Source organism: Canis lupus, unplaced genomic scaffold, assembly GCF_011100685.1.
Source record: "Canis lupus familiaris isolate Mischka breed German Shepherd unplaced genomic scaffold, alternate assembly UU_Cfam_GSD_1.0 chrUn_S1680H1874, whole genome shotgun sequence".
Classification (NCBI taxonomy): Eukaryota; Metazoa; Chordata; class Mammalia; order Carnivora; family Canidae; genus Canis; species Canis lupus.
In genome coordinates, this window is record NW_023330528.1 from 109,218 (window position 1) to 123,573 (window position 14,356).

Sequence of the window (14,356 nt, forward strand, 5' to 3'; positions counted from 1 at the left end):
CTAAAAGGCAACATACAAAATGAAAGGAGATATTTGTAAACAACACATCCAATAAACAGTATGCAAAATACGTAAAGCAAATATAAATCTCAGCATCCTAAACACAAATTATCCAACTGCAGATGGGCAGAAGACATGAATGGACTTTGTCTCTGACAAGACATCCAGATGGCCACCAGACACCGAAAGACACTCAGCGTCACCCATCATCAGGGAAATGCAAATGAAAACCACAATAAGATGTCACCTGACAGCCGTCAGAATGGCTAAAATTAACAACAGAAGAAACAACAGGTGTTGTTGAGGCTATAGAGAAGAGGGAGCCCCCTTACACTCCTGGTGGACATGCGAACAGGTGCAGCCACTGTGGAAAACACTGTGGGGGGTCCTCGAGACGTTAAAAATAGGGGATCCCTGGGTGGTGCAGCGGTTTGGCACCTGCCTTTGGCCCATGTCGCGATCCTGGTGAACCGGGATCGAATCCCACGTCGGACTCACAGTGCACGGAGCCTGCTTCTCCCTCTGCCTGTGTCTCTGCCTCTCTCTCTGTGACTATCATAAAAAAATTAAAAAAAGAAGTTAAACATAGAGCTACCCTACGATTCCAAAATTGCAGAGCTAGGTATTTACCCCAAGGATACAAAAGTCGTTTAGTAGATTCCAAGTGGGACACGCAGCCCAGTGTTTGTAGCAACGTTATCAACAACAGCCAAACTGTGGATACAGCCCAGATGTCCATCGAGTGATGAATGGGCAGTGACGATGTGGTAAATATACCCACTGCGACATCACCGGGTCATCAGAAGCGATGAAATGAAGCCATTTACAATGACGTGGGAGAAGTGGAAAGGACTTATGCTCAAGGAACTCAGTCAGTCAGAGAAAGATACCAAATACCATACAATTGCATTCACATGTGAATTTTAAGAAACCAGACAAACTGGCAAAGGGACACAGGGGGGATGAGAGAAGCAAACAAAAAAACACTTTCTTAACCACAGAGAATAAACTAATAAATACCAGAGGAAGGTGAGGGGGATGGGGAATCAGGGGATGGGGATAGTGGAGGGCACCTGTGGCCAGTACCAGGCGTTGTATCCAAGGGTTGAATCACTATGTGGTAAACCTGAAACTATATCATTCTGTGTATACAAACAGGAATTCAAGTAAAACTATTTTTTTTTAATTTTTATTTATTTATGATAGTCACAGAGAGAGAAAGAGAGGCAGAGACACAGGCAGAGAGAAGCAGGCTCCATGCACCGGGATCCCGACGTGGGAATCGATCCTGGGTCTCCAGGAAGGCGCCCTAGGCCAAAGGCAGCGCCAAACCGCTGCGCCACCCAGGGATCCCCAAGTAAAACTTTAAAATAATAATAGGTAGTATTGATGAAACATGTACGCACTAGAGATAAAATCAGAAAGGCAACTGAAAATCCAAATAAAGAGTCTTTAGAGCCACAAATCCCCTCCTTAGCTCACCTCGGGAGAAGCCTGCTATGTCTATTCTGACCCCATCAGAAGGCTGGATTTTGATTCTCTGGGGAGGCCACTGACTTGGTGGAGTCAGGCTATCTTTGAACCCAAAACCTAAATAGAGTGCATAAAACTAAGCGGCCCAAGATGCTAGGAGTCCCAGTGCAGGCACATGCCAGACCCAAACTCTAACCATACACAGACATAACTCTAACCCTACACTTAATCCTAATGTTAACTTAGCCCTTAAACAAGACCCATCACTAATCGAAAAACAAACAAAAACCCCAAGACCAAAACACATTCACTGAACCTTTCTGCCAACCCTCACCCTAACTCCTAAACGTAGGTTCACCTAAACTTAGGTTTCCTTAATCCTGACCCCTACCTTAAATCTAACCCGAACCCTAACCTCTAACCCTAACCTTAATATAAGGTATTCAAATCCTATTCCTAACCTTAACCTGTACCCTAACCCTAACCCTCTAATACTAATCCTATCTCATACCCCAAACTGTACCCTAACCCGTACCCTAAAACCAACCCCTAACCCACTCCCTAACCCTATATCTTACCCTTTTCCAAAACCGTACCCTGACCCTGACCTGACCCTAACCCTAACCTGTAACCAAACCTTAACCCTAACCCTAGCCCTAACCCCTATCCTAATCCTAACCCTCACTCTAACCCTAAACCTAGCCCTAAGTTTAACTGTAACCCTTAACTCTAACCCCTAACTCTAACCCCTAACCATAACTCACACCCTCACCCCTAACCCTAACTGCAAACCTAAGCCCAACCCTAACTCTAACCATAACCCTAACCCCAACCTCTAACCTCCTGCCCTAATCCCTAGAGCCTAAACCCTAACCCTAACACTAAATCCTGTCCCTTACCCTAACCCCCATCCTAACTCTTAACACTGACAAATACCCTTATGCCTCACCTAACCTCTAATTCGTAATCATAAGCATAATCACTAACCCCTAACATCTAACCTAAGGCTAACCACCAACTTCCTCCCCTCTCCTCACCCTACCATTCATTCTACACTTTCACTTACCCTGTGGTTCTGAGGAGTCCCTTCTGATGTGGAAGTGGCCCCCAACAGCTCCTCCAGATTCCTCCAAGGGGTCCTGAGGAAGCCAGGCTCCTGTGAGTGCGGACGTGGCCCCACGTGTTCCTGAGTCATAGTCAGCGGGTCCTGAGGACGCTGGGTCTCCTGTCACTGTGGACTATGCCTCACATCCTCTGGAAGCCTCACAGCAGGTCCTCAGGGTGCCGGGGGCTCCTGTCACCCTGGACATGGCCCCACGTCCCCCAGAAAACTCACCGCGGGTCCTGAGGAGGCTGTGGGCTCCTGTCAGCATACACGCAGCCCCTTATGTCCCGAAGCCAAAGTGCAGGTCCTGAGGAAGACAGGGTACCTGTCAGCATTGACGTGGCCCCACATTTTCCTCAAGCCTCACCATAAGACCTGAGGAGGCTGGGGGCTCCTGTCAGCATGGATGTGGCCCCAAATCTTCCCAAAACTTCACAGTGGGTCCTGAGGAGGCTGGAGACTCCTGTCACTATGGATGCGGCACCCACATTTTTCTTAGGCCTCACCACAGACCCTGACAAAGCTGGGGTCTTCTGTCCCCATGGACGCATCCACACATTTCCCCAAGTCTACACCAGGGGTCCTGAGGAAGTCAGCGTCCTGCTGTGTCCATGTGGCCCCAAATCCTCCCGAAGTGTCGCCGAGGGTTCTGAGGAGGCTGGGGCTCCTGTAACCATGAATGCAGCCCCCAGCTTCCAGAAGCCTCAACTTATGTCCTGAGGGACCCGGGAGCTCCTGCCAGAGTGAACGCGTCGCCACATCTTCCTGAAGCCTCCCCACAGGTCCTGAGGCAGCTCAGGGACTCCTGTCAGTGTGGATGCAGGCCCATATCTTCCTGAAGCCTCCCCGGGGGTCGTGAGGCTGCTCAGGGGTGCCTCTCAGCGTGGATGCGGGCCCACAATTTCCTGATACCTCCCTGCGGGTCCTGAGGTGCTCAGGGCTCCTGTCAGCGTGAATGTGGGCCCACATCTTCCAGAAGCCTCCCTGCGGGTCCTGAGGCGGCCCAGGGGCTCCTGTCAGGGTGGATGTGGGCCCACATATTCCTAAAGCCTCATCGCGGGTCCTGAGGAGACCGGGGTTCCTGTCAGCATGAATGTGACCCAATTTCCCCCTGAAGACTCCCCGCGGGTCCTGAGGAGGCTGCAGCTCATCAGCATAGACGCGTCCCCATGTCTTCCGCAGGCCTCCCCAGCACAGGCTGGCTCCTGTTAGTGCAGGCAGAGGAGGCCTACTGCACATGCATGCCCCATGGGAGGGGCCTGGGCTCAGGCGCCCCCTGCGGGATGCTCAGGCGCTACAGGAGACTGTGCAGGAGGCAGCGGGTGCTCTCTGTGCTGCACCTGCCTCCTTTCAGCCTTCATCTGGGGCCTGTTAGCTTTGGAAACATCTCACTGAAAAGGAGCCCAACACCCGGCTTCCCCAGAAATACTTAAGGACAAGGAATTGGAGCCCACAGGACGTGAAAGGAAATGTGGACCAGACTTTTACCACGTCCTGCAAAACTCACTCAACCCTCTTCCACTGTGGGCGGGACCGCGGGTTGGTGCAGCCGCCCTGGAAACAGTGTGGAGGCCCCTCAGGAAGTTACAAATAGAGCCGCCCTGCGACCAGCAGGTGAACGGCCTGGAGCTCACTCCGAAGATACAGATGCAGTGAGACTTGGGACACCTGCACCCCAATGTCCACAGCAGCCGGGTCCACAGTAGCCACACTGTGGGAGGACCCTCGGTGTCCGCTGCCAGATGATGGATAAAGAGGATGGGAGATAGATGATGGTCATAGAGAGAGGAATGGAACTCAGCTATCAAAGAGAAGGAAATCTTGCCATTTGCAATGATGTGGATAGAACTAAAGGGATCATGTTAAGTGAAGTAACTCACTCGGAAAAGAGAATGACGTGTGGTTTCATTCATAGGTGGAATTAAAGAAGCAAAGCAGATGAACAACTGTAAAGGGAAGGAAAAACAAATAAGATGAAAACAGATGCAGGAAATACAGACTCTTAATGATAGGAAACAAACTGAGGGTCGCTGGAGGGGGCGGATAACAGGGGACCGGCATGAAGGAGGTCACGTGATGTCACGAGCACTGCTGTTATCTCCAACTGGTGAATCCCTGAATTCTTCCTCTGAAAGTGTAATACGCTATACGTTAATTAATTGGGTTTAAATTAAGTTAAAAAAATCAGTTCTATCAGAGCACATTTCCTTCTGTACTCTCTGTTTTGCTCATTCAGCTTATGCCGGGAACCACCCCCGTGGGTCTGGTTTGTCTAAGTAGGCTCCACGCCTCGTCCATGGCCCAACACAGGCCTAGAACTCACGACCCCTGAGATCAGGACTGGAGGTGAGGTCAGGAGTTGGATGCTTAACCGACGGAGCCAGCCGGGGGCCCGAGAACCACACTGCTTTATCCTGTGTCTCTGTGACATCTTTTGAAATAGGAAAGTGCCTGCGTCCCACTCTGTCATGCTTCTCCAATACTGATTTGACCTCCGGGGTCATTTGTTGTGGGGGTTGGATGTTATGGGTTTTGTTTTTTTTTTCCTATTTCTAAGATCTGCCACCATGATTTTGATAGGAATGACATGAAACTGAGGGTGGCTTCAGGAACTGCGGACATTTTCACAAGATGAGGCTCCGACCCCACGAGCCCAGGACGGCCTCCCAGAGCCTGGTATGGCTCAGTGCACAAGACTTGTGCTCCTTTGGTTCAGTCTCATTATTTATTCTCCTTGATGCTCCTGAGAAGGCCTTCACGTCCTTCCTTTCCTTCCTGAGTGCTCATTGTCGGGACACAGCAAGGCTACTCTGCTTTGTAGGGTCAGTTTGTGTCCCTTTACTTTACTGAGCTCACTCCTTAGTTCTAACAGGTTTTGGTGGAGGCTCTTGGGTTTCCTGTTTCTAGTACCGCGTCTTCAGCAAATAGGGACAGTGTGACGTCCCCCTTCCATGTGTGGAACCTTTGCTGTTTACAGCTTAATGTCCTAGAAAGCCCCACAATTGAATCAAAACTGAGCCCAGGCCAAGGGCAGGAAGCCCCTATTAGAATGAGAACAGAGCTCAATGCCCTTGAAGGCCCCATATCAAAATGTAAACAGAACTTGAGGAATTGCTCCAGCCCTTCTTGAGGTCCCCAAGACCAGCCCTTAAAACTAAGCTAAAACCTACCTCGGGTCCAAGTCCCTGATCTGCAATGTCGGGTATACTTGGACACAAGATCGAGCTTGTAAATAATCCCTCGTGTGTTTGCATCGGAATCGGCTTCTTGGTGGTTTCTCATATTCGCAATCTTGGGCACAACAGTCTGAGATAAAAAACAAAACCAAAAGAAACTCAGACGCGGGCAGAGTGAAAGCAGGGTTCTGAGAGAAGCGGCAGGGAACCGGGGGCTTGGCGGCTCTTCTGTGGTGGGCCTGCAGACTGGGGGGCGGAATCCTCAGTCCTAGAGCTAGAGGACCAGCGTCCCCACCCGCCTCCCCCCCATCAGACCCGAGTCTCAGGGAGCAGCACAGCACTGCCCGCTGGAGGCCAGAGGTGCTGATGCCCACCCCGTCACTGATCCCCGCAGGTGCATCTCCCAGGCAGATGTGCACCTGACAATCAGCACCACATCCCATCGCCAGACACCACACAGACCACTCGCTGCCACCAAGTTGTCAGACCACAGAGGCCCGGAGAGGAGGCCCGGAGACACATTTGCCTCTCGCAAAACTTGCGCCCCTATCGAACGAAATCCTTTCAAGCGAAGCTTACAGAAGGTCTGCATGTGGGATGTTCAAGTCCTAAGCTCAAACCAAAGGAGTGTGCATGCCTTGGAGGCAGCTGTCCGCTGGGAGCCAAATTGACAAGGCAGACACTTGGTTCACACTCCGCCACACTCGCGCATACAATGAAATGCTGTGGAAGCAGAACGTACAGGCAGTCAGGATGGGGGAGGTACAGGCCATAAGCTCAACTCTCAGAAGTGTGTATGCTTTGCATCCGATGACTGCTAGACACTTATAGAGATGAGGAATACCCGAGCTACACTCTAATTGAACAAGGACGTTGGCAATCGCTATATTGAACTCAGATACACGTGTACAGTCCTGACACTTCCACTCGCATTTCTCCAACCTCTTTTAGCACCTAATGTAAGGAAGTTAGCAGCTATGACTATGGGTAGGCAGGATGCGGGAGGGTCCTGCCCTGATCTCAGCTCTCACAAAAGACCATGCCTAGAAGCCCGCTTTCAACTAGCTGCGTTCTAATGGCCGTGAGACCATAGCAGTCTTCTAACTCAGGAGGTTTGAAGAATACCACTCTACTGTACCTGGAGACACCTTCCAGGCCTGCACTATTCCACTTGCTTCTCACAAGCTTCTGACAAACGTCTCTGGTGAAGATGTTCAAAACTCATTCTGCAGGCAGTGTGGAACTGTGAGGGACTAGGTGTGAGCTCAACTCTCGGGAGAGAGATGCTTTTGGACTCAGAGTTCAGCTAGCTTCTCACGTATGGAACTTAGTATGTAGCACCTGTCTAAGACAGGAATTACTAGGAAATCGCTGGATTGAGCTTGGAGGCACTAGTCTTGTATGCGGGGATTTTCCACTTACCTCTCACAACACTTCAGTCACGCATCAAGCCTAGGCCTGTTAGCAGCAAAGTGTACCTGCAGGCAGGATGTGGGAAGTACAGGCCATAAGCTCAACTCTCAAAAGTGTGTACAACTGGGAGGCAAATGTCTGCTACCCACTCGTACATGGGAGTTAGAAACTAGCTACACTCTAATTGAACAAGGACGTTGGCAATCACTGTATTGAACTCAGATACACGTGAGTACCATCCTGACACTTCCACTTGCATTTCTCCAACCTCTCCCAGCACCTAAGATAAGGACGTTAGCAGCTATGACTATGGGCAGGCAGGATGCAGGAGGGTCCTGCCCTGAGCTCAGCTTTCAAAAGGAGACCTGCCTCGAAGCAAGCTTTCTACTTACTGCGTTCTGATGGCCATCAGAACGTGGCAGCATTGTAATTCAGGATGTTCCATGAATACCGCTTTACTGCACCTGGAGACACAACCTTGAAGCCTGCAGCTTGCCCCTTGCGTCCCATGAGCTTCTGACAAACATGTCTAGTGAGGATGTTCGTAACTGTATCTGCAGGCAGTGTGGAACTGGGAAGGACCACGTTTCAGCTCAACTCTGAGAGGGAAGTTCCCCAGAGAGACAGCTTTCAGCTAGCTACTCAGGTTTGGAAGTTAGTATGTAGCTCCCATCTGAGGGAGGAATTCCTCAGAAGTTGCTGGATTGAACTAACACACATTTGCCTCTCGCAAAACTTGCGTCCCGTATCGAACAAAATCCTTTGGAAGCTAAGCGTAAAGGCGGTCAGCATGTGGGAGGTTCAAGTCCTAAGCTCAATCCAAAGGTGTGTGCATGCCTTGCAGGCAGCTGTCCGCTGGGAGCCAAATTAACAAGGCAGACACTTGGTTCTCACTCCGCTACTCTCTCGCATACAACGAAATGCTGTGGAAGCGGAACGCACAGGCAGTCAGATGGGGGAGGTACAGGCCATAAGCTCAAATCTCAGAAGTGTGTATGCTTTGCAGGCCGACGTTGCTAGACACTTATCGAGGCGAGGTATACCCGAGCTACACTCTAATTGAACAAGGACGTTCGTAATCGCTATATTGAACTCAGATACACATGAGTACAGTTCTGACACTTCCACTCGCATTTCTCCAACATCTCCCAGAACCTCACTTAAGGATGTTAGCAGCTATGACAATGGGCAGGCAGGATGCGGGAGGGTCCTGCCCTGAGCTCAGCTCTCACAAGAGAGCATGCCTAGAAGCCAGCTTTCAACTAGCTGCGTTCTAATGGCCGTGAGACCATAGCAGTCTTCTAACTCAGGAGGTTCGAAGAATACCACTCTACTGCACCTGGAGACACCTTCCAGGCCTGCATGATTCCACTTGTGTCCCACAAGCTTCTGACAAACGTCTCTGGTGAAGATGTTCAAAACTCATTCTACAGGCAGTGTGGAACTGTGAGGGACAGGGTGTGAGCTCAACTCTCGGAAGAGAGATGCTTTTGGACTCGGGGTTCAGCTAGCTTCTCACGTATGGAACTTAGTATGTAGCACCTGTCTACTACAGGAATTACTAGGATATCGCTGGATTGAGCTTGGAGGCACTAGTCTTGTATGCCGGGATTTTCCACTTACCTCTCACAACACTTCAGTCACGCATCGAGCCTAGGCCTGTTAGCAGTGAAGTGTACCTGCAGGCAGGATGTGGAAAGTACAGGCCAAAAGCTAAACTCTCAGAAGTGTGTATGCTTTGCAGGCCGATGTCTGCTAGACAGTTATCGAGGCGAGGTATACCCGAGCTACACTCTAATTGAACAAGGACGTTGGCAATCATTGTATTGAACTCAGATAGACGTGAGTACAGGCCTCATGCTTCCACATGCATTTCTCACAACCTCTCCCAGCACCTAATATAAGGATGTTAGCAGCTATGTCTACAGGCCGGCAGGATGCGGGAGGGTCCTGTCTTGAATTCAGCTCTCAAAAGGAAGCATGCCTCGAAGCCGAAAGTCAGGAGGTTCAATGAATACCGCACTACTGCACCTGGAGACACAACCATTGAAGACTTCAACTTGCCCCTTGCGTCCCATGAGCTTCTGGCATACATCTCTAGTGAGGATGTTCAAAACTCTATCTGCAGGCAGTGTGGAACTGTGAGGGACTACGTGGGGTCTCACCTCTCAGAATCAAGTTCCCCTGGACACTGCGTTCAACTAGCTTCTCTTGTATGGAAGTAGTAGCAATGTATGAGAGGAATTCCTCGGTAGTCGCTGGATTGAGTTTCAAGACACATGTCTCCTGGCCTGCACCTTCCAATTGCCTCTCACACAACTTCTGTCCCGCAACAAACCTAGGCCTGTTAGAAGCGAAGTGTACATGCAGTCAGTGTGGGACCCAGGAAATTTCTTTTTATTTATTTATGATAGTCACACAGCGAGAGAGAGATAGAGAGGCAGAGACATAGGCAGAGGGAGAAGCAGGCTCCATGCACCGGGAGCCCGACATGGGATCGATCCCGGGTCTCCAGGATCACGCCCCTGGCCAAAGGCAGACGCTAAACCGCTGCGCCACCCACGGATCCCTGAGACCCAGGAAATTTAACAAAAATCCCCTACTCCTGGACAAGCAGAGGAGGACAGATGCCATTTTGTGCTACAGCTGTCACCCTCTGTATGACCCCTACATAACCTGCTTATTGCTTAAGGTGCTGCCCCACCCTAGTCAAGCTTTTGGGCACACGCTACTCAGAAATCGGCCCATAACAATGTAACCCTGCTTTGTGCCAGCCAAAACTGCGCGCCAATTCTGACCAAAGTAATAGGCCAGCTCAAATGGATACTATAGGGTAAGATGTAATTCAATCGGCCACCTGCGTGTGGACCGACATGACTGTGCAACTTTCTGTGTATCCCATGGGCCACTGCCCCTATAAAGCTGCTATGCCTCTTAGTCTTGGGGTCCAAGTCCCTGCTCCGCTGTGTCAGGTATACTTAGACCCACGCTCCAGCTTGTGAATAAACCCTCTTGTGTTTGCATCGGTGTCGGCTTCTCGGTGGTTTCTAGGATTCACAATCTTGGCCACAACATTTGGGGGCTCGTCCGGGATCTGAGAGACCTCCAGGACCTTATCCGGAGGATTTCACGCGTGGTGAGTGCACTCAACTTTTTCCACCTTTTGCGTGCATATTCTCTAAGAGCTCTAACCTGTAGGAATTCCAATCTGTATTAGGTCAGCATTGACTTAGGCGGATGCGCTGGTGGGCCATCAACCGGGGGTCTTGAGGAGACGTCCCTTGCCCCTGCCTGGAGGATGGAGGTCCTATCTGTAAGGAGGATGGAGGTCCTCATCTGTATGGAGGATGAGCGTCCTCATATGTAAGTAGGATGGGGTCGTCATCTGTATGGATGACGGGGGTCCTCATCTGTAAGGAGGACGGGGCTCCTCATCTGTATGGAGGACGGGGTCCTCATCTGTAAGGAGGACGGGGGTCCTCCTCTGTATGGAGGACGGGGGTCCTCATCTGTAAGGAGGACGGGGGTCCTCATCTGTATGGAGGACGGGGTCCTCATCCGTAAGGAGGACGGGGGTCCTCCTCTGTATGGAGGACGGGGGTCCTCATCTGTAAGGAGGACGGGGGTCCTCATCCGTAAGGAGGACAGGGGGTCCTCATCCGTAAGGAGGATGGGGGTCCTCGTCTGTATGGAGGACGGGGGTCCTCATCTGTAAGGAGGGCTGGCTGCCAGCCCTTCGGATTACTTTCTGTCTTGTCTCCGCAGCTGCACTAGAACGTTTGTCTGTTACTGTGCTCTTCTTACCTCTTTGCACGCTGGTCTGTGTTACCTGTTTGTGTGCTGGTCTGTGTTACTGTGTTCTTGTTAACTGTGTGTTTGACTGTGTTATTTGTGAACTGTCATAACTGTCTGTGCCTTGGTGTGGACGGGGGACATAATGGGACAGATGCAAACCATACCCTTGTCTCTTATGCTCTCCCACTTCTCGGATGTTAGGGAAAGAGCTCTTATTGTGAGCATAGACATACAGAGAGAGAGATTCCAAATTTATTGCATATCAGAATGGCCAACCTTTGACGTGGGATGGCCCCGAGAAGGAAATTTTCACCTACCTATTATCTTACAGGTTAAGGCCGTGAACTTCAGGGACAAACCAGATGGCCACCCTGACCAGATGCCCAACATCCTGGCCTGTCAGGACATGATCGAGAATTCCCCTCCTTGGCTAAAACCCGTTTTTACTCCCCAAAGCACACAACTCGCCTGAAGGTAAGGAGAGACTCCGGGTCCACCGCCAGACTCTAATGGCAGGTCTCCAGGCTGCCGCGTGCAAGACTACCAATCTGGCCAAGGTCTATGATGTGAGACAGGGTAAGGATGAGAGTCCAGCAGCCTTCTTAGAGGGAGCAATAGAGGCTTTTAGGCAGTACACCCCTATGAACCCAGAAGCCCCGGAAACAAGGCCGCAATTATCATGGCTTTTGTTAACCAGGCCGTTCTGAACATTAAAAAGAAATTGCAAAGAGTAGAGAGACTGGGAGAGAAGAGCTTGCAGGACTTAGTGACAATAGCAGAACGAGTCTATAATAGAAAAAGTCCGGAAGAACTGCATGTTACCACCCCACACGCTATTAAAGGGGTACTCAAACAGCCCCCAGACAGCTGGATCAGCAATGCCCATCTGACCCATTATCAGAGCCTACTGCTAAACCCCACCAGAATTTTATTTAAGCCACCGACAACCCTGAATCTGGCAACGCTACTCCCTAACCCAGACTGGGACCCCCCTCTGCATGACTGTCAAGAAATTTTGGCACAGGTGTACGGAATCAGAGCTGATCTCCAGGACCAGCCACTGCCGAACGCCAATGCCACCTGGTACACGGACGACAGCAGTTTTGTCCGAGAAGGAGTCCGATTTGCGGGGGCAGCCATACCATAACCACGGAGACAGAGACCGTCTGGGCGGAGCCATTGACAGCCTAAATGTTGGCTCAATGGGCAGAACTGATCCCACTGGCCAAGGCACTGACCATGGAGGAAGGTAAACGAATAAACATCTACACCGACAGCAGGTACGCCTTTGCCACCGCTCACATTCACGGAGCCCTTTACAGAGAGAGAGAGAGCTTCTGACAGCAGAGGCAGACTGTTAAAAACAAAACGGAGATTCTTGAACTCCTGAGGACCCTCTGGCTGCCCAAGGCCCTAGCCATCATCCACTGTCCGGGGCACCAAAAGGCAGACACACCAGTAGCCAGGGGAAACCGGCTAGCCGATTTAAAAGCAAAGGAGGTGTCCCTTTTGGTGACCCAGGTCTTAGCAACCACGCTACCTGATCTGGGGGAACGGAACCTGCCGGACACCCCCAACTATAGTGATGCTGACTTACACTGGATCAAACGCTTGCCTATGACCCAGTGATTGTGTGGCTGGTGGAGGGCCACAGACTCCAGCATCATCTTGCCAGAGGAACTGGGACGGCGAGTCCTATCCAAAACGCATCGGAGTACTCACACGGGAACAAGGAAGATGGAAGACCTCATACGACATGCAAAGATCACTATTAAAGACTCTCGAGCAAAGATCGAGCAGATCGTGGCAAGCTGCCACTCATGCCAGTTAACTAATGCCACCGCCCATGGATCTAACCCAGGCACCTGGCTCCGGGGGGACCGCCCAGGAGCCTACTGGGAAGTGGACTTCACTGAGGTAAAACCTGGAAAATATGGATACAGGTATTTATTAGTGTTTGTAGATACTTTTTCAGGATGCACAGAGGCATTTCCCACCAAACATGAAACGGCACAGACCGTGACCAAGAAACTACTGGAAAACATCTTACCGAGGTATGGCTTTCCTGTTAAGATTGGGTCAGACAAGGGCCCAGGATTCTTCTCTAAGGTAACACAGGGAGTGGCACTAGTACTTGGGGCAGATTGGAAATTAGATTGTGCATATAGGCCCCAGAGCTCAGGACAGGTAGAGAGGATGAACAGAACATTAAAGGAGACCTTAACTAAATTAGCCCTGGAGACTGGCGGGGACTGGGTGACTCTCCTCCCCTTCACCCTATATCGGGTGAGGAACTCCCCATATAAGATGGGACTGACTCCCTACGAGATCATGTTCGGTCTTCCTCCACCTGTTATCCCCATTTTAAAACTTGAGGTGCTTGCTGAATTTGATGATCACCATCTTCTCTCCCTCCAAATGTCATGAACCCATGAGCAGGTGTGGCCTAAGCTGAGGGCCCTCTATGAGACTGGGCCACCCCCGGATCCCCATCGATATCAGCCAGGTGACTGGGTGTACATGTGTACGTGTGGAGATACCAACACCGGACACTTCAACCTCGCTGCAAGGGACCTACACCCTGATCCTGACCACTCCCAATGCTCTCAAGGTCGACGGGATTACTCCCTGGTCCACTACACCCACGTCCAGCCAGCTGACCCACATACCGTTCTCAAGAACTTTGTTCCAGAATGGAAAAGCCACCCGGACAAGGACAATCCCCTAAAGCTAAGAGTGCACCGTTCTCACTAATTTCACACCTCCAAGACTCCCTAGTCTGAGGTTGTCCTTCAAAATAGAAAGGGATTAGACTTAGTCTTCTTACAACAAAGGGTGTGTGTGTGGTGTGTGTGGGGGGTATGTGCTGCCTTAAACGTAGAATGCTGCTTCTTCACTGGAATATAAATGGCAGCGAGAACAGCAACAAGGTTGGTTAAAATCCTGGTTTAATCATTCCACCTGGCTCACCCTAAGAGCAACCTGGACCCTTGATTGGATCCTGCATAGGATCCTCTGAAAAAGGGGGGAATGTGGGACCCAGGAAATTTAACAAAAATCCCCTACCCCTGGACAAGCAGAGGAGGACTGATTCCATTTTGTGCTACACCTGCCACCTCCTGTATGACCCCCACATAACCTGCTTATTGCTTAAGGCGCTGCCCCACCCTAGTCGAGCCGCTGGGCACACCCTAATCGGAAATCGGCTCAGAACAATGTAACCCTGCTTTGTGCCCGCCAAAAATGCGTGCCAATTCTGACCAAAGTAATAGGCCAGCTAAAATGGATACTATAGGGTAAGATGTAATTCAATCGGCCACCTGCGTGTGGACCGACATGACTGTGCACCTTTCTGTTAATCCCATGGGCCACTGGCCCCTATAAAGCTGATACG

The 14,356-nt window shown here is 50.7% G+C and overlaps 1 long non-coding RNA gene across 1 annotated transcript; it reads left to right on the forward strand.

Moving 5' to 3' along the window:
* The first annotated feature begins 10,140 nt into the window (after positions 1–10,140).
* Positions 10,141–11,555, forward strand: LOC119878514. The gene is made up of 3 exons (XR_005386962.1): positions 10,141–10,303; positions 10,385–10,530; positions 11,294–11,555. It is a non-coding gene; the product is annotated as an uncharacterized LOC119878514 (long non-coding RNA).
* Positions 11,556–14,356: the final 2,801 nt, after the last annotated feature.